Source organism: Castor canadensis, chromosome 4 (genome assembly GCF_047511655.1).
Source record: "Castor canadensis chromosome 4, mCasCan1.hap1v2, whole genome shotgun sequence".
In the NCBI taxonomy this organism is placed as follows: domain Eukaryota; kingdom Metazoa; phylum Chordata; class Mammalia; order Rodentia; family Castoridae; genus Castor; species Castor canadensis.
The window spans coordinates 79,553,869-79,573,404 of record NC_133389.1 but is presented as its reverse complement, the minus strand read 5'-3'; the positions used below and the strand labels follow the sequence as shown (position 1 = coordinate 79,573,404).

General features: G+C 34.3%; 1 pseudogene; it reads left to right on the top strand.

Annotated features, from left to right (window-relative positions):
• Positions 1-18,937: 18,937 nt before the first annotated feature.
• On the top strand, positions 18,938-19,086 carry LOC141422753 (U1 spliceosomal RNA; annotated as a pseudogene).
• Positions 19,087-19,536: the final 450 nt, after the last annotated feature.

The following is a 19,536-nucleotide window of genomic DNA, read 5'->3' as shown; positions in this document are numbered from 1 at the left end:
CTTTCACATTGCCTTATTTCACATAGCAGTAAGCATTTAATCTTCCTCTGCCTCTTTTGTGGTTTGACAGTTTATTTTAGATTTTCTTTTCATCTTCTCAATTCCTGAAATAGAATGAAATGTGATTCAATTACCTCAGTAGCAAGTTTTCTCAATTTTCTGATAATTATACAGTCACTTTCTGACTTTCTTTTTCATCATAACTCCTGAAATAAATTTATCTTCCCCAAGACTCATTCTCCTTGATTTTTTTTTTCAATTTTCAGACTTTGCTCTTTAGAAAGCATGTAGACTGTGTATAGCCTAGGTTTTTTTTTTTTAGCCATTCATTTCTATTTGATACCATAGAAACTGGATTAACCTCCCTCCTTCGTAGAAAAGCTGTTTAAAGATTATCAGATGTTGGAGAGTCTTTTTGAGTTTAGTAAGTTTTAACTCACTTCCTCCAAAAGGGGGTTGACACTTTGCTGGGAATAAATACTTTGCAGGCCAAATCAGCTCTATTGGCACAATTGCCTTATGGACCTCAGTCTCTGTCAGTTGTTACTTAATCAGCATGGTAAACAGAAAGCTGTGATCGCAAATACTAGAAATGAGAGGAAGTTCACAGAGCACCTTTAATTAATCAGATAATGGATGTTACTTGTCACATTGGCATCAGAAAGAATCAAAATCCTACATTAAATTTTCACAGCATCTGACTGTAGAAAGAAAAGGTCACATGGAAAAAATCACCAGGAGACAACATTTAATGGGAATCATAAACAGAGCTATCCCACACTTAGGATTCTCCTTCCTTGCAAGAAAAAGCGTGTGACTGCCTCAGCACACAACCATTGTTAACCATTTAAACAAAATTGACCTACCCCAAACTTCTCTCATCTCTCTCCTCCGCCTTCGAGACTGATGCAAATCAACCGTACAAGTTACCTAGTTTCCTCAATCATTTCCTCCAAAAGAAAAAGAAGCTTGCATCCTGTAATAATATGGTATTTTTGGAAGCTAATCCACCAGCTTCTTGATCTTGTCTTACTGAGTAAATCTTTTCCCTTTTTCCAACAACTTGTTCTTGATTTGTTGAGCACTTTTCAAGTAACAGAAAAACAGACTGGGTGTAGTCACACTGGTCCTTAGCATTATATCAAAACGAATAGAGACTGTATAAAGTCACAAGACAGATAAGCAAAGAAGTAAGTAAACCAACAAAGAGCAATGGTTCTTTTTTCAGGTACAAATGGGATCTGGTAACATGAATCAAGCATAAAGTTTCCAAGGTATCTATCTAAGAGTGTGATATGTGCTATTTCATTTAATCCTTAAATTATAAAAGGCAATTTTGTTAACATCACTTTGCTTGGGACGAATTTGAAACTCAAAGACTGCACATCTTTTCTCCTGGACACAAGGATAGTAAATTTTTTCTTTTTATCTCTCACAGTGTCCTTCACAACATCTCTACTTGGATTAGACTTACTTTCTAGCTGGCCTGTAAATGTACATTGTAAATTTCAGTTTTTTTTTCTCTACTTATGGAAGAGAAGCATGTAGCCTTCTAGTAAAAATTGAGAAGTGTTACTTCACATGTTTATTGACCTCATGTGCAAGAAACCAAATGCTATATGGTTTGTTTCATAGAATATAATTATTATTAAATCAAGGTAGATAACATCAATCTAAATTTTATAAATTATATATCTGAGGTTTGAAAATTAAGTGGCCAGCCTACTACCAAAGAGCAACTAAGTAATTTAAAGCAAAATTTAACATCAGATTCATACTGTTCTCAAGCCTTTTTACCATTTAGCCTACACCAATGAAATCATCTTGCTCAGTGTGTCATGGGCAAATACTATCAAGATAACCTCCATTTGTGTATGTGTATAATTTCATGTAGAAGGACATTTTGAAATTAAGTTCTATTTTAGGTGTCTAGATAATATTTATAGAGTGCCTTGGATTCATCACACTTTTTTCCAGGCACAAAACACAGATTCATGTAGATAATGGCTGCTCCAAAAAGAAACAGTTGACCATCACTCAGGAAATTCAGGAAACATGAAATCAGTGTCTACAATGAAACAGGATAAGTGCTAGAGTAGAAATTTTTTTTTGAGACAGGGTCTATTTAGTCCAGTCTGGCCTTGAACTTGTGATTCTACTTCAGCCCCCTGAGAGCTGGGATTATAGGTATGTACCACCATGAACAGATAGAAACTGATATTTGATCTCCGTTTTTAGTACTAAAGAAAATAAACATACCTGTAGGTAAAGATGGTGGGGGTAATACATTGTTTTCTCCACAGTTCAGAAACAGTAATTATTCTTAGCTCTTAGCTCGGTGGGTAGCTTGGAATTGCTGGAATAATTTTCCTCAGAGCCTCATTTCTTTTAAGAGAGGCAACTTCCAACTAAAATATCTTTCTACCCCAAGGTCAGTTGATTTAAAGAGCCAGATAACAAAAATATCTACTTTTTTTGTACATATTCTTTGAGGACAATCTCAATCCCTATGCAATGTTGATTCTCTGTGCTTCCACTGGATTGTGTAAATAATTCAATCATGGCACAAACGGTAGCTCTCAAGGTGAATTTCACATATTCAGGACTCACACTAGATAACAACGTTTTGGAAGATAAAGATCTAACTGTTGGGTTACTTACTGGTTTTATAGCAGGTGATCACTAAATTTCCATTTGAACAATCAACCAATCAATAAATGAAAATCTGTTTTCCATCCCCTTTTAACTGTTTTATTGTGTGTTTAAGAATTTTCATTAATTTTGCTAGTTAGTATGCTTTTCTACTTTGAATTTTTATCAAACTGTATAAAGTACAGAAATTCCACATTAAAATTCATCATATGCTTTTATTTGCTCAGCACTTTATTTGCCTATATATTCATTAACATGTAAACATATAGATGGATCTATATGTACACATGTTATACATATATACACATATATACTATATGGTTAGTATCCTATCTCTGGTATAAGAATATACAGCATTGAATTTGCATATTTTTCTCCTGTTGGGCACATAGGTTTATATGAATGAAGATAATGTTGGTTTACCACAGTATTATGAACCTTAAAATTGTACTTTTTAAAACAGCAAGTTTATTTCTGGCCTGTGTAAACTGTAAAGTGGGATGGGAATATTCCTCTGTCTGGAAGCCATGTCTGCCACATGAACAGTGGTAGAGCAAGAAAGGCATAGGGGAATCACAATAATTATTTTTCTGTCTCTTGTTCATATTAGAAGGCAAGAATTAGTTATACAGACCAGACCTAAACGCAAGGGTTTCTAGAAACTATGAAAGTGCAGATGAAACATTTGAGCTCAGTTTAAGGTGATTCTTGATTTTCATGTTATAGTGCTGTAAACCAAAAATATTTTTGGTGATATTGGGATTTGAACTCAGGGCTTCACTCTTTTCTTTTATTGTTTTATTATTCATATGTGCATACAAGGCTTGGGTCATTTCTCCCCCCTGCCCTCACCTCCTCCTTTACCATCCACTCCGCCCCCGCCCTCTCACACCCATCCCCTCAATACCCAGCAGAAACTATTTTGCCCTTATCTCTAATTTTGTTGAAGAGAGAGTATAAGGAATAATAGGAAGGAACAAGTGTTTTTGCTGGTTGAGATAAAGATAGTTATAAGGGAGTTGACTCACATTAATTTCCTGTGCATGTGGGTTACCTTCTAGGTTAATTCTTTTGATCTAAACTTTTCTCTAGTTCCTGTCCTCACCCCTCCCTTGTGTGCTCTCGCTTTTATCATGTGCTCAAAGTCTAATCCCCTTGTTGTGTTTGCCCTTGATCTAATGTCCACATATGAGGGAGAACATATGATTTTTGGTCTTTTGGGCCAGGCTAACCTCACTCAGAATGATGTTCTCCAATTCCATCCATTTACTAGCGAATGATAACATTTCGTTCTTCTTCATGGCTGCATAAAATTCCATTGTGTATAGATACCACATTTTCTTAATCCATTCGTCAGTGATGGGGCATCTTGGCTGTTTCCATAACTTGGCTATTGTGAATAGTGCTGCAATAAACATGGGTGTGCAGGTGCCTCTGGAGTAACCTGTATCACAGTCTTTTGGGTATATCCTCAAGAGTGGTATTGCTGGATCAAATGGTAGATCAATGTTTAGCTTTTTAAGTAGCCTCCAAATTTTTTTCCAGAGTGGTTGTACTAGTTTACATTCCCACCAACAGTGTAAGAGGGTTCCTTTTTCCCCACATCCTCGCCAACACCTATTGTTACTGGTGTTGCTAATGACGGCTCTTCTAACAGGGGTGAGGTGGAATCTTACTGTGGTTTTAATTTGCATTTCCTTTATTGCTAGAGATGGTGAGCATTTTTTCATGTTTTTTTGGTCATTTGAATGTCTTCTTTTGAGAAAGTTCTGTTTAGTTCACTTGCCCATTTCTTTATTGGTTCATTAGTTTTGGGAGAATTTAGTTTTTTAAGTTCCCTATGTATTCTGGTTATCAGTTCTTTGTCTGATGTGTAGCTGGCAAATATTTTCTCCCACTCTGTGGGTGTTCTCTTCAGTTTAGAGACCATTTCTTTTGATGAGCAGAAGCTTTTTAGTTCTATGAGGTCCCATTTATCTATGCTATCTCTTAGTTGCTGTGCTGCTGGGGTTTTGTTGAGAAAGTTCATACCTATACCTACTGATTCCAGAGTATTTCCTACTCTTTCCTGTATCAACTTTAGAGTTTGTGGTCTGAATTAAGATCCTTGATCCATTTTGAGTTAATCTTGGTATAGGGTGATATACATGGATCTAGTTTCAGTTTTTTGCACTGCTAACCAGTGCTTCACTCTTGCAAGACAGGCACGTTACTGATAGAGCTATGCCTCCAGCCCTTTCAGCTATGGTTACTTTGGAGATAGGGCTTCACCTTTTGCCCAGGCTGGCCTGGACCCCAATCTTCATATATTTTATGCTTCCTGCTCTTGTTTCTGTAATGACAGATGCATGACAACACTCCCAGCATTTTATTGATAGCATGGGGTTTTGAGACTTTTTTTTACCTTTGATCCTCCTTATCTCAGTCTTTTGTGCAGCTGAGATTACGGGTACACACCATCATGTCCAGCTATTGGCTAAGATGGAGGTCTTACTAACTTTTTGCCTGACCTGGCCTTAATATGTGATCCTCCTAATCTTAGACTGTCATTCATATGATTTTTTAGAATTTTATTTTATCATTTTTACTTTTACTTACATGTGTCTTCATTATTTGGGACCCCCTCTCCACCCTGCTTTTGGGAAGAACTATTCCACCCTCTTGTTCTCTGACTTTGTTGAAAAGAAAAACATAAGCGATAATAAGAAAAACATAGTGCTTTTGCTAGTTTGAGATAAAGATAGCTATTTAGAGAGACTCCTAGTGTGTTACCATACATTTATGTATTACAACCCATATTGGTTCATCTTTTTCAATTCTTTATTAATCTAGTATTTTGAATCAGATACAGAACATTTAGAATTTCATATTTTGAATCATACATATATATATGTTCTTATAGATTTATATATATACACACACACACATGCACACGCACACATATATAAACTTCATTACTTTGAAGAATGAAATAATGATAGATTTCTTTTTCTGATAACACAACTACTTTGGATTCACTTGATTTTCTTAAAGTTTGTTTTTAAGGTTGCTTTAGAGGAGCCTTTTGGGATAATTTAATCCCATTTAAAAAATATGGACTGTAGGCCTCCTGTATTCAGAGAGGTCTCTAGACTCTGGTTGAAAAAAACTCCAAAAATTCCTGCCCCATGTGACTTTTAGTTGTTCATGTTATAGCACTGTGGAATTATTCTTGCCTAAGTAATCATCCTTGTTTCCTCCTGTGGGGTTTCACAGTCTACGTCAGCAGGAGGGCTTTGGAGGAAAGGCTCATGGGCACCTTGGTAGATTTCTGCAACTCCTCTCAGTGCAGGATTTACATGTCTCATCTCACTAATGCTCTGAGCAACTATTTCTCAACCACTCTGCCTCTGAATATTGAAAGCTCTGCTTTCTCAACTTAGTGAGATTTCCAAACTTAGTTTGCCTTCTCCTGCCTGTGGTGTAGCACAGAAATTACCTTTAGAAGGCAGGAGGTGTAGCTCAGTGGCAAAGTTCATTCTTATCATTTGAGGCCCTGAGTTCAATGTTCAGCATCAGAAAAAAAAACAAAAAAAGGAAAGAAAAGAAAGAAGGAAGGGAAAAAAATAAAGGAGGAAGGGAGGAAAGGAAGGAAGGGAAGGAGAGAGAGAAAAAGAGAGTGAAACAAAGAATAAAGAGACAAAGAAAAGAAGGAAGGAAGGGAGAAAGAAAGAAAAAAAGAAAGAGAAAGAAAGAAAGAGGGAAAGAAAAACGGGAAATTACACCTATACATGTAGATAGGAAGAGGGGACAATACTTTTGCCCCTCTAGTATCAATTCTTTTCCTTGTGAATTACAGCTCTGTGCTGTCTGTAGATAAATGCCCAAAAATTGGTTTCCTGTATGTTCTCTAGTTGTCTGGTTGTTATTGTAAGAAGGTAATTTTAGAACAACTTGCTCCTCATGCAGAAAAAAGCAGGATTCCTCCCAAGTATTTTCATGTCCCGGTTAATTGTGATTATGTATCTGTTAAGTATTTTTAAAGTATTTTACACTTTGTTCTGTGTTTAGAACAGAGTTGTGGGGGGCTACATGATGCCCACCCTTCCAGGTCCATCAGAGTAATCCTTTACCTTTTCCTTTATAAAGTGTCTTTAAATACATGTGAGCCAGAAAATCAGGACTTCTGTATTTCAGTACATAGGAATTCCTAAGCACAAGCAATAAGTAATGGAAGCTCAATTCATACCATATGAAGGGGAGAGAAAGTGGTATGCTTATGTCAGTAGTTTGAATTTCTTATTTTAAGTGTTGATGGATTCAAGGACCCTAAAAAACATTTTTCTCTCTTTCTCTCTACTCCTGATTTTATTGTTTTTTCTTGACTCTCCTTTTCCCTTTCTCTGTGCTGGCCTCATCCTCCCTCCTGTTGTTATCAATGCCAACCTATAAAGGAACAATAGCAGCTGTGGAGGATAGAGAATTTATACTCTTTCTACATCAATCTCAGGGAGTCTTCTTGGACCTGCTTATTCCCTATAGCTATCCCAGGAAGACCACTGTGATAAAAGGAAAAGAGTAATTAGCTTGGCTTGAAACAAATGGCCATCACATGCAGTGTACTTGAGAGTAGTTTTCAGAAAGTGACAAATCTGACTGGCCAAGGACAAATATTTTCTATGTCATGCATTGTTTTGCATGTGCATTGATCATTTTAATTCCCTCTTTTTTTAAATAAAATATAGGTTCATCAAAGACCAAAACAATGTAAGTTCAAGAATAATCTTATGAAGTCCTGAAATAAAACTGGGATGTCTTAGTCCTGACTTTTTCTTCCAGTCTTATTTTTCAATTGTTCCCCAAGTTAAACAGCTATGGCAATCAATTTGTTCTACTTACAGTCTACTAAAATACATCTATGCTTTTCTCTGCTTATTTCTCAAACTGCTCTTCCTTCTTGGAATGCTTCCAGACCCCACATGATCTTCCAGTGAAGACACTACACATTCCTCAAGATTAAATGGATACGGCTTACTTATTGTCCCAGGCTTAAAGTAACCTCTATTTTTCCTTTGAAATATGTCAAGTGTCCAACGTATTCCTTAGGCATTTTGTGATATCAGTTGTCTCTTTCTGTTTAGATAGCTTGCTTTTCTTACTTACTAGATTATACTCTTCAGGATAGACATTCTGCTTCATACCTGAAATGCAAATAATAGAAATGAGGATAAACTTTGAAGTCAGAAGGCTCTGGGTGTGCATTAAAGCACAATCCCTCATTCTGTGCGTGTTACTTAATCTTTTGATGACGTTTGTGTGCTTTTTGTTTGGGATGTTATCTGTCTTTATTATGTAAAACATCTTAGCTCACGACACAGGCATTAGGCCTCATATTCAACCAGAACTGAACAAATACTGTTGTTTGATTGAATACTGTAAGTTAAGACTCCTACTTGACCATTATAGGTTATGAATTCAACATATCCAATGTAACAGATTTATATAGGAAGTGTAAATACAGGAATATTCAACTTGATTTTTTCTACTTCATAGTTTATTTCTGCAATGGACACAAAACTCATGTTATGACTTTTTCTCAGATGTTGTTACTTTATTTTTCTTTTGTCAAAGACTATCTGACCATCATAATTTTATATTCCTTATTAACAGATAGTTGTTTAACCTATCAACCAAAATTATTTTCAAAGAAAAGCAGTCTTAGGGTATAATTTGCTCATTTTTCTTTTACATGAAACTGGGAAGAAACTTTGAAAGTAAAGAAGGGAAAAAGTAATTGTATTTTATTCACTTCACCATGGCAGGAGGATATTCTGTTAATAAGAACAACATTTTACTAAGGTGTTTCATGAATACAAATCATCTCAATGTCACAGTAAGGGGTTTAGTAATTCCATTATTCTGTGTGGAATTTAAGACTCAGAGAATTTGTTAATTCAAGTATGAGTGCTTGCTGCTGTTTTAGAACCCAAATGTTTTCGATTCTGATGCATTATTCATGCCAGTATCATACCGTGTCTTCACTAGCCTTAAGGAATTGGCTTGGCCAAAAAGTCTATAAACAACTCTACCATGAAATGATTTGAACAGACTTTCTTTAAAATAGGTCCCCTCCTTTTTTAATGAGAAATTTTCACGCCAAGCAGATTTTTGCATGTACCATTCATTCATTCTTGGGTTCTGCTACCTTTTACTTATCTGATGCTTTGATCTTGAATTTGCAACATTAAAATCCTTTCCTCACAGAGTGCAAAACTGTTACAAAAAAAGATTTCAAATGGAGAATCAACCATGCAGTATGAAAAAATGAGATATTATTTTCATAGTAATTTGCCAAGCAATGTGTAAGAAAATGGTAAGAAGAAGCAAAGGAAGAACAGGATTTAATCTGAAGACTGCAACAGTGAAAGTTAAAAATGAGATATTTTTTATTTATACCATATTCTGATAATTTAACTTTTACATTAGCTTTTATTTTCCACAGATTCACAAATTCTTTCTTTCTTTTTTTTTTTTTCGGTAGGACTGAGGTTCAAACTCAGGGCTTTGTGCTTGCAAAGCAGGTACTCTACCACTTGGGCCACACCTCCAGTACATTTTACTTGATTGTTTTGGAGATAGGGTCTCCTGGAACCTTTTGCCTGGCCTGACATAGAACGTCAGTCCTCCAGATCTCAGCCTCACAAATATGTATGATTACAGGCATTAGTGAGGCATCAGTGCCGGCCTTCACAAACACTTTTAATATAGAAATTTTCATTATTAAAAATTGAAATTGCAACTCAAATATTGGCTTATGATAGATCACTCACTTTATACATTTAAATGAACTTAATTTTATGTATTTAGTCCTTTATCTGTTCTTACTTAATATAACTGTATTGAAATGTTCCAAAACATTAATTTGTGTAAAGCTATTTTATTAGTCAATAATGGTAACTACTTAACAGTTTTCTTTTTTATTAACCTTGTTATATACCTATAGATAGTATAAAGGAAATATCAAACAGATAAGGTTGTGACTGTAGTATTAAAAAAAAAAAAGCTAGAATCATCTAAGTTTCTTTCATTTTTTTTTATCCAGATACATTATTATTTTCCTTTATAGTGAACATGCCTAAAGTCGACCTTTCTGATTTTCTGATGCAGTAACCTCATAATCAAAATTTTGTGGATAGAGTAAATATTTATATAATGGAATTTTCTTATTTACATTTTGCTCATCAAAGTGTTAAAATCAAATCAAGCAAACATAAAGCAGAAAAGTTAAACGAAACAATGGATGTTTGAGTTTCTATGGCATTAAGACAAATAGTGGTTTAGATAAGTTAATGAAATCTTTGATTTAGTCAATTGAAGATGTCAAGTCAGGCAATCAAAAATATACTGACTGATGATTGAATTTTCTACTGGGAAACTCAAATAGATGTCAATTGGTCCTCACATGAAGAGCAGGTTAGGCAGTTAGGAAAACATCAAGGATTTAGCCTGCTTGTAGGCCCTTACACTAACTTCTTTGAGTATGAGCTCTTACAAATGTAAGGTATAAATAAACACAAAAGGTTTGGGAAGCCATCAGGAAGGCAGACTCTTCTCTTTGCTCTCAGTTTCCATTTTTCTAAGTGATAGTTCCACACTCCCCCTTCTTTTCAATACTTTCTAAGGTGTCGATCATGGTGATTTAGAGTTTTACTAGGCCTTTGATTTAGTTTGCAAGTTCTCTTTGGCTCCTTTTGAAGTGGAAACTTTCTAAGAGAAAGGGTAACCAGGCAACATAGTTTTCTTTGGACAACCTTGCTTTGTATCTGTTGTCTGCCACCATTACTAACAGCACACTATGTCCTCATATATATGCTGCATACTGCGATCTAAACTTTGTGATTTATCCATTCACAGTCAAATGTCCTTGTTTTTACCCTTCCAGATCTGGACCAGGCCTGGCTCCTTTCGATGTGAGGGAAGATGTATATACCAAACTAATTCTTTCTTTCTCTCTCTGATTATTTCTCTTTCTTCATACACACTTGCATGCATACGTGCACACACACACACACACACACACACACACCTACATGTATACGTATGCAAGATGAGTTCAAAAGAATAGTAGGAGGAGAAAAAAGTATCTGAAGAGGCTTTGAGTATCTTATAGATACTTAATTGAGCATTAATGATGGAGAAATAATACATCAACTTTCTTCCAAATGGGAAAAACAAATGCTTATTTGGGAATTTTCTGTGGGTACTAAAACAAATTATCACAATATTTGTGGCTTAAGCCAACAATATGTAATTATGTCACAGATCTGAAAATCAGAAGTTCAAAATCAGCCTTGGAGGACTAAAATCAAGTTCTTAGCACAACTGATTCCTATTTGAGAATGTAGGGTGGAATTCAGCCCTGACCTCTTTTAGCAACTAGAGGCTGCCAGTGTTTCCACATCACAATCAAGTCACCATCACCTCTATTTTCATTGTTTTGTTAGATTCTTTTTCTCTTTGACACTCCCACTTTCCCTCCATAAGGACCTTTATCACCCCTTTCCAAAATTCTTAGCACATCTGTAAATATCCTTTGTTGCAGAAATTGACATATTTGCCATTTACAAAGATGAGGATGTGAACATCTTAATAGACTGTTATTCAGCTTGCTGTAGACCACTCTTTATCCTCTAGAGACTCACATCTTTCCAGCAGAAAGATATCCACCCTATCATAATAATACTGAAAGCTTCAATCCATTCCAAGTTCAATTTAGATTTAAAAGATTATAAAAATCTACACAGCTCCAGTTTTCTAGGTCTCATCTAAAATTTTTAAGTCAGGTGTGATAAGACTTTGGTACAATCCTACTATAGGTTATACCTACTGTCTGTTATTGGGATTATATGAATTTCAGACTATATTTGGAGTTTTTTTCATTGAGAAAGTGAAGGGAGTAAGCATTTTGAAGTAGGAGACAAACATTAGGTTTGGAACACATTGCAATCAAAATGTCGCTTCAACATTCAAAGTAGAAATGCCTAATGAGATAGACATAAAGTTGACAGTCATAATTCCAGATTTTGTATATGCAAATGTACAAAATCATTTTCATAATTTTTTGAAGCTTTCAAAGTAGACTGACAGAGGGACAGGAAACAATCTCAGAGTTTGCCCAATGGTAGCAGAAACATTCAGAGGGAGGCATTAAAACAAGTGTGATTTGGAAAAGTGTAGAGCATCCAGTTAGGAGGAAATAAGATCAAATGGCATCACTAGGGTGGAAAGGTGACAGTTCCACAATGTTACTAGTGGCCAAGCAGCACATAGATAAATTTTATGTCAGTATCACATACAAGACTCAGACCCTTTAAATTAAAAACAAGTTAGAGCATTTTTTCACATGGAAAACATAATTAGATAAATAAGACAGGTAGGACAGGAAAAACACCAATGCCAGTGTGAAGGGAGGGGTTTGCTTCCATACTATTTTAGGGTTATGCTAGGTCTATAAATCCCCATATGCCAATAAACTTGGAATTTTATTTCTTAATCATGTAACATATATTCCTGGTCTTGTAGTGTATTAAGAACCCATTTTTTCATCATTGCGTGGTTTGGCCTATGTCTTCAGTATGGATATGGAAGGAGTAAGTAGAAAAGTTACATCTGCTTTAGCTCAGAAGTGACACACATTATTTCTCTACTCTCCCATCTGGTGGTATTGAGCTGCATACCACTACTGACTACAAGGGAAGATGAGAAATGTAGTCTAACTTCATGTCCCAATGGAAGACAAAATAAATTGGGCAAAAATCTAACCAATGGGCATCAAAATTACTAATTAAATTTTATTCTAAGTGATTTGTAAAAGCAAAAAAGGAAGCAAATGGATTTAAGAAAAGAAAGAAAATTGAAAAAGGAAAAAAAAATTCAAAGAGGAAAGAAACCAAACAGAGGAAACTAAATTGAATGAAAATGAGAATGTGGGGTGGCTATTGTATGATTTCCACTTGTCTATTTTTAATTCCTCTATATAATTTGCCTTTTACTTCTTTCATCATGTCTTCTCTCTGTGATCTTCTGACTTAACTTCCCTTTTTCTCCCTCTCCATAGCCCTATGTATTTCTTTGTTCTCACTGTTTGACTATCTTATCCATCTATTATTGCCATGAATAGTTCAAATATAATACTTTTGTAATTAACCTCATGGGTCATCTAAAAATAGAGAAGAATCTACCTTTGTTGGCTAATTCAGAGAACCAACTCTTAAAGCTAGATTTCCACATCAGGCAGAATACAAGTTGCTCTTGAGGACATCCCTGAAAAAATATTCATTGATAATGCTCCAGGGATTCAAAGATGAGTAGAAAAACACAGATGTAGATGGAAATTCTGAATCATTCTGCTCATTCTTTTGTTTAAACATGACAATCCTACTTCCTCCTTAAAAATACATCTCTGTTACCTATAAAATGAGAAATGGAAGTGGAATAATACTAACAAAGATTCTTTTGATTTTCTCTGTTGATTAAAAGAAAGACTAAAACATCACAAATAGGTGCACATTGTTGTGCATTAGCATTAGTAGCCAGGATAACCGATCTGTCAAGAAGCAATAGATTTGTGTAAAGTGAATGTCCTCTTCCCCTCTCTATAAAGTATACTGTATGCAAATACAATGAAGGAAAAACAAAGTTTAGTTGATTTTTTTTCTGACTTAGGTTGATTTATCACTTAGTAATTCGCTTGAAGCTTTATTTCCTTTCTATTCTTAGTCGTCTTAAATCTAGACGACTAAGTAAATTTAGGATTAGGGTGTATATATGTGCATGCATTTGTAGGCATGTTCTTGACAGCTCCAAATAATTATTTATAAGTTTTATTCATTTAATTTCTAATATATAAGTAGATGAACAAGGTAAAATGTTAAGTGGACTTTAGTTTCAGTTTGGTAAATTGTGGGTACTTCTACTGATATAAACTGTGTTGCTCAGATAATACAGAACATTTATGTCATTTTTATAGGTGATAAAATTGAGACTCAGAGAAGTCTCAATATATGCTTAAGGGCATATGTTATATGGAAAAACCTTTTATGTAATTTAGAACTTTTCTCACATCAGTATTATATTTTCACTCAGTGTTTCAGAAGTAAATGCACAGCCCAGTATACATGTTTTGGTGTTGCCTACAATTGGTTGATGCAAAAATTCATCCTCTTATTCTCAAATAAATTCTCAAAGATGTTCTCAAATAAATTTCCCTATGTAGTACTTTTTTTGTTAAATGTTGTTGATGCTTCCCTTGTGCCACCTGTAGTACATGTTACCACAAGCCCAGAAAGGCCCTATCTATCTCAGCCCCCAGCTGCCTTCTCAGTGCCATCTTCTGCACTGCTCCCCCAAGCCCATATCTTACAGATGTTATATAATTATCATGGCTATCTCCATCCATCTCCATTTAGAGAGTGTTCTCCATGACAGCATTGGTTTTGTTATTTCATTCACTTCTATATCCACATGGGCAAGAATACCTTGTATGGAATTATCACAATGAAATCCCTTCATGTTATTACTGTATGCTAATTCAAAACTAAAATAAAATTTTAACAAGAATAGAGCTGGTACATACTCTGAACTCAATAAACATTTGCTGAGTAAATTAAAATAATTTAAACCATTTAAATAAATTAAAATGTATTAAAACATTAATTTGGTTATTCTTTAATTTCTTTCAGAAATGTTTTGTGATTTTCAGTGAACAAGCTTTTCATATATGTGGTTGAATTTATTACTAGGTATTTTATTGTATTAGATGATTACTTTCTTAAGTTTGTTTTTAGATTGTTCATTTCAGGTGTATGGAAAATCAATGATTTTTGCCTATGGTTTTTTATCCTGCAACGTTGATGACATTGTTATTGGCATTAATTTTTTGTATGCATTTTTAGGATTATCAACATGTGGCATCATGTCATCTGTAAATAGAATTAATTTTACTTCTTTTCAATTTGTATAACTATTATTTCTTCTTCATGTCTCATTGCTCTGGTAAGGACTTCTGTAATAATGATGAATACCAGTTGTGAAAGTCAACATCCTTCTGTTATTCCTAATCTTGGAAATATTTTATTCTTGTGTCTTTTTATTTATTTTTTATTTTTTTATTTTATTATTCATATGTGCATACAAGGCTTGGGTCATTTCTTCCCCCTGCCTCTTGTGCCTTTTTAAGTCTAACACCTTTGAGCATGATATCAGCTATGGGTTTTCATGAATGCAGTTGATAATGCTGATGATATCTCCTCCTATTCCCAGTTCCTGGGTGGGGTTTTATGATGAAAGAGTGTTAGGTTTTGTCAACTATTATTTCTTCATTGGGATGATCATGTAGGTTTTTCTTTGATTAATATATTGTATTATATTTTATTTTATATATTGTCTTACATTGATGCACCCTTGTTTACCTGGTATATAGTCCACTTGGTACCAGTGTATAACTCTATTCTAGTATACTCTTGTATTTGGTTTGCTACTATTTGTTGATGTTTTCCATCTGCAATTACCCTTCTGAGCTGTATCTAATCTGGCTTTTGTATCAGGGCAATGTTGACTTCATAGAATAACTTAGGAAGTATTCTCTCTTCTACTTTTTAGAATATTTTTGGAAATATTGGTGTTAACTTTTCTTTAAACATTTGGTAGAATTCACCCACAAAGAAATCTGTTCTTGTGGTTTTCTATTTTAAGGTTTTTTTTTTTTTTCTGATTCAATCTCTTTACTTCTTATAGGCATGTTGAGATTTTTTGTTCCAATTCTTTGTGAGTCAGTGTTGCTGGGAATTTTTTTCCAGAAAGATTATCTTATTTATTGGTATATAATTTTTATTATATTTTTATAACCCATCTTTATTTCCATAAAGTCAGATATCCTTAGTTTTATTGCTTATTTTAATTATTTCTGTTTTTCTCTTTGCCTCTTCTAGCTAAATATTTGCCATTTTTTCTGATGTGGTTTGTGAAACAAATTTTGATTTTTTTGGTTCTCTATGTTATTTTTTCTTCTCTTTCATTTATTTCCTTTTTAATCTTTATTATCCTATTCCTTTTGCTATATGTCCTATGAGTGTTTCACTATGTCCAAAATTCTAACAAAGTTGGTTCTGTCCAATTTTGTTATTTCTTTAATGTGCCTGTGAAAGAGTGGGCAGGCATTGGGAACAGCCTATGACATCATTTTGTCAATGTAAGTCTTACTAAACTACTTTTAAACATTCATGCTTTTGAAAAAAAAATGCTCATTTGAAGACAGTGGTTTGTGGTCTCCATGCAGGCAGAAAGCCTCTCTGCCTTTGCATTTTATGGATGTGGATGTATAGGTGTGCTGATGGATGTGGATGCATAGGTGTGTTGATTTATAGACATGAATTTGTAAAGATTCTTTATTTCAAAAGCAGAAGTCACCAAATTCTAATCAACCAAACTCACCAAATTCTAATCAACCAAACTCACCATGATGATTTTTAATGCTCACTGCATCTGTTTATTTTCAAAGCAGAAGTAGTTTGCTTTATGTGAGAACAGATGTATCTGTAATTATTTGCACTGAAACACACAAATACTTCAGTACAGCAGCAATTTACAATTGCTGCCTGAGACTTCTCTTAAGTACACAATTAGCGAACAATGAAGAACTCATTATCTCTTATATCTTTACAGTCAAGGAAACAAACAATTAAAATTGGTGGTGTGAAAACACACAAAGATGAAATCACATACACATAAACACACATCACACTATTTCTTTATTTCCTAAAATAGTAAAACATCTGCTATTATATTACATATTCTCCTATACATAAAAATGTTTCCCAGAACTTGGTATTGTCTTGATATGCAGTAACTTTTTGATTTGCTTTGATTATTATTATTATTATTTTAGATAAAAAAAGGGAAATCAACAAAAATAAGATAAGTCATGAGGCAAAAACTGTTTCCTTCATGATCTGGAAAATTGTTGCCAGACTAATTTCTAGTTAGCTACTATTGTTTTGATAATAAGACAATTATTCATGATTAATTCCTTCAAAAAAGGAGTTGATCCTTCAACAGTTTTATCCATTTCTGTGCAAATAGAGAATACACATGTTTATTAACCTTTCTGTAAATTATTTATTTTACTTTGTTTATTTTTATTATTTTTTGGACATACTGAGTCTTGGACACAGGGCTTTGAACTTGTTATACAGGTGCTCTACTGCTTTAGTCATACCTCCAGCCCCTTTTTCCCCAGGCCAACTTGGATTGTGATTGTCCTATTTGATATTTCTCACTGTAGCTAGGATGTCAGGCCTGTACCTTCATGCCCAGTTTTTATCCATCAAGATGGGGTCTCACAAACATTTTTGCCTAGGCTGCTCTAGAATCATGATCCTCCTGATCTCAGCCTCACATGAAAGTCAACTATTGTTTGATATGAGTCTTAGGAACTCCTTGCCCAGGCTGGTCTTGAACTGTGATCCTCCTGATATCAACCTTCTTTGTAGCTAAGATTATAGGCATGAGCCATCGTCATCCAGCTACTTTTAATATTTGAACTACAACATCAAGTGAGCCTTTTATGGGGGCCCAGAAATTTTATCATATTTCCTGTGTTCATCAACATCATAACCTTGGAGACTTTTTAATACTTTTCCTCTTTCCTCAAAATGTATTAACTTTTAGAACTTTTCTTATTCCACTGAGACATTTAAAACCATCATTAAAAATGTCCTCCTCACCCATTCTCCACAGGTCAATTTGTTTATGAAGCTTGTGATTAAACAGGGCAGACCCTTCATTCCAATGCTGGGCTTCTTTCCCTAAGACCTTTTGATAATATGCCTCTCGTGAATCCCTCTTCTTTTTTTTTTCTTTCTTTTGGTTTTCAAGAAGTTACTTATTCTTTGAGAAAGATCCAGAGAGTGAAAGAAAATGTTTTACAAATACATTTGAAACTAAACTGAGAGCGTTTTGTATGCCTAAGTCTTGATTGATGTTTGCTTGGATGTAATTACAAAAACTTCTCTCTCTTCTTTTAAAATACCACTTTATGGAGGTATTATTGACATACAAAAAGTATACATATTTAATACTAACAACTCGATGAGCCAGAGGATAAGTATTTACTCATGAAACCACCACCATACTCTCTGCATAAATCTATTCATTACTTCCAAAAGTTTCTTCCTGCCCATTTAATTTATTATTTTTGAATAATAAGAACATTTAACACAGGATCCACCTTAGTCAAAAATATTGATAAAATAGGATATCATTAACTATCAGTGTATTGTTGTACTTTCCCAACAGTATTTTCTCTTTTCTAATAACTCAAACTAGTTTTGCAATCTGCATCATTTGACACAGCCAATCACTTTTCAAAACTATCTTCAGTTTGGTTTCCAACTCTCCCATCTTAGCTCTGCCCTTGCCACTCTGAGCAGACTCTCTCAAATATAGTTATAGGCTCCAACCTAGGAACTTTGTTCTGAATAGGCTTCATCTTTCCTCCTATCTTTTCCATTCTACTTTTCCTCCTGGGGATTTCACCTAGTTCCTTAAGATCTCACATATACATTGAAAGCTCTCTATTTTATATCCAGCCTCAGCCTTCCCTAAACCTCTCAACTGGAAGTTTATTAGGTACTTCAAATTAATGTTAAAATAATTCTTACTTCATCAACACATAAATAGTTAAGAATTTATGAAATATGATTAAACAATTCAATAAATTTCTAAAAAGACAATGCACTGTTTATTACTATCATAGTAGTCCACCTTTTGTCCATTGCCAGTAAGTATCCCCAGGTTATTAATATTTTTAATACTGTAGACTTTCTTGTTAAACTTTATAGTAATGAAATCAGGCAGTGAGTATATTTTTGTATGTGTTTTGCCTCAACATCATTTGTGGGATTCAGTCATGACACTACAAATTGTTACACTGTTGTGTAATATTCTACTGCAGAAACACATAATAACTTATTTCTCATCATTATTTAGTGTGCCTCCAGGTTTTGGCTTTTATGAATAATGGTGCTATAAAGCATGTGGTACATGTCTTTGGTGAAATTTGTACACACATCTTTGGCATATATCACAGAGGAGGATTTGTGGATGTGTATATTTTGTTTTAATAGATACAGCTAGATAGTTCTCTAGTGTGGCAAGAATTTATTTTCTCATCATAAATTTATGATAGTAATATCAACTAAAATATATCTAAAACCACAACTCCATCTCTTCTAAAGTCATCTGACTTATACCTACCTGGCAAGGGAGATACCATGATCATGAAGGTGGTTTTCCACCCAGCACTCTGGATGTGCTGACCCCTGCAATTTCCCCAAGTGTGGGAAACTCGAATGCATAATTTGTGGTACTGGGGGACAGCATTCACATTCTACCTAGTAAAAAAATAAAATAAATAAATAAATAAAGTCATCTGCCATTTAAGTAGGTGGCAAATTTATCTTTATGTTTGATCATGCTCCAAAACAATCTTGACAACCTCCTTAACTCTCATTTTTCTCTTGCACTCTATTTTCAATCCACCAGCATAGATCATAAAGCTCTCTTTAAAATATGTATTATATAAATACAAAAATATGTGGTAAATATGTGGACATATATATGATGTTTATATAATCTAGTTCCATTTTCTGATGTTTCAGAAAACATTAGTATGTGTTTTGACTTTTTCAAGAAAGGTCACATTCACATAACTTTTGTTGAAGTATATAATTGTCCGATTTTATTCTTGCTGTGTCTAATATATAAATTAAGCTTTACCCAATGTGTATATCATCAGCTCACCTCTTATCTGTTAATATCTCTGCATCCATAAAATCCATTAATTCA